Genomic DNA, 2,273 nt, shown 5'->3' with positions numbered 1-2,273 from the left:
GTGAAGGGTGGGGTTTGAGGCTCTATCTTCGAGGTGTGATTGTAGGGGCAAGATTAGGCCACATCAATACCAAGTTGTTTAAGCAACTTGGTACCAAAGGTTCTGCCATATTTCTCTCTCTCTCTCTCTCTCTCGTCTCGTATATATATATTATATATATATATATATTTATTATATATTATATATAATATATATAGTATATATTATATACCATTATATGACATATACTATATTTTATATATAAGAAAATAAAAAAAAATTAAAAAATAAAAATTTTACTGTTCCGGGCCCGGGCTGGGCCCGGGTTTCCGGGCCTGGCCGGGCCCGGGCCCGGGCCGGACACCGGGCCGGGCCCGGGCTCCGGGCTTTTTGGACACCCCTACTGTTTTCTTCCTCCTGTTCCCAGCTGTGAAGAACCGAAACCAGCTCATCAATCAAAATTTCCCAATTTTATATTCCCAACCCTCCATTATCCAATCAATCCAAGCTTTTATAACACCTCCCCCTGTTTCTCTATCTTCTCCTCCCCCTCCCCAGATCCCCAACTAAATAAACATCCCCGACCAAAATGCAGGACCCTCCATTCCCAATCCCCGCCTGCTTCTTCCTCCGCCGACAAATCTCCAACGACCCAACTGGCCCTTTCCACTCGCGAAAGCCCGGCCGAGTCCGTTAGTTGACCCTCCGTCCACCGAACAAAGATCGCCGGTCACAGCCGACTCATCGCCGTCTCCTGGTGCCGAAACCTCCTCCTCCATGGCCTCTGCGTCTCCGTCCTACCTCCAGAATCTGAACCCACTGCCGCCTCCAATACATGCAAAGTCGAGCTCAAGCCCTGGTACTTCTGGCGGAAGAACGGGTCAAAGCATTTCGATGTGGCTGGCCATACTGTTCACGTCTACTGGGACCTCCGTACCGCCAAATTCTATGGAGAGCCCGAACCCCAATCCGATTACTACGTGACCGTCGTTTCCGATAACGAAATTGTCCTCCTACTAGGTGATCTTAAAAAGGAAGCGTATAAAAAGGCTGGATGCCGACCAGCGGCTATCGAGGCAGCGTTAGTATCGAAAAAGGAGCATGTGTTCGGAAAGAAGCGATTCTCGACGAGGACGAGGTTCAGCGAGAAGGGGAAGCACCACGAAGTTTCGATAGAGTGCGGGAGCAGTGGCACGGGGGGTAAATTAGACCCGCAAATGGTGCTGAAAATTGATGGGCATGTGGCGATCCACGTGAAGCACTTGCAGTGGAAGTTTAGAGGGAATGAGACGGTGTCGGTAAGCAAAGAGAGGGTGGAGGTTTATTGGGATGTGCATGATTGGTTGTTTAGTCCTGGGATGAGGCATGCACTGTTTATATTTAGGCCCTTGCCTGCGGTGCACTCTTCATTGATTGGTGGTGGTGGTTGCAGTGATCAAGGAGTTGCATCATCATCCTCTGCATGTTGTTTGTTTCTCTATGCTTGGAAGATTGAGTGAGGGGTTTTCGATTGATGTATATGGTGGTGTTGTTATAAATTTGTAAGATTAATGAATTAGAGTAGTTTTGGATTTTGGTGAAATTTGGTAGGGTACTACTAACCATAGTATCAATTGCCAACTTTTTTTCAGATAAATATTTTAATGCTTCGATAGTAGCATTTTTAAGAAATTTTTTTTTGGTAGATGTTATACCCTAAAAATCATGAATTTAATGAATCCCTAAGAATCGGGCACGTGTTAAGAGGCTCAGATCATACGACCAGAGACACAACTCGGTATAGCCGCAATCCGACTAAATTGTTTGACTCGTTCGATTACCTCGATCCAGATCGAGAAGCATCTTCACGCCGAACTCCACCAAAGAGAATGATGTATGACCGCCTTGCCAAAAGTGTCTGCATTAGATACATAATCAGGCGTGTTGATAATTTCTCGGGGGTTGCTCATACTCTGTCACCTAGTCACCATCGCATTAAATATGAGTTAGATGTGATAATCACTCGTTGGACGGCATCACACCCCGTCATTATGTCCCTATCACATTAATTGTGGTGTAGGAGACTTTCACAAGTTCGCTTAACCAGTTGTTGACAAATGAAAAACATAAAGAAATACCATTTCTATCAACCTAATCAAGTTACCAATCAGCCCTCGATATCCTATACAAACATAAGAGATCTTCACCATTCCTAGGTCTGGGCACTCTTAATCTTGAACTCAATCTAACATTGCTCATACTGATTTTATCAATCATTGACTTGAGCGTCAGAGGGCACGCCTAAGGAAACCTCC

At 45.2% G+C, this 2,273-nt stretch overlaps 1 pseudogene; it reads left to right on the top strand.

Moving 5' to 3' along the window:
* Window positions 1–1,561, top strand: part of LOC109823309 — a 10,810-nt pseudogene extending 9,249 nt beyond the window's left edge.

Source organism: Asparagus officinalis, chromosome 9, assembly GCF_001876935.1.
Source record: "Asparagus officinalis chromosome 9, Aspof.V1, whole genome shotgun sequence".
Classification (NCBI taxonomy): Eukaryota; Viridiplantae; Streptophyta; class Magnoliopsida; order Asparagales; family Asparagaceae; genus Asparagus; species Asparagus officinalis.
Note: the sequence above shows the minus strand (reverse complement) of the source record. Positions and strands in the feature narration are given on the sequence as shown.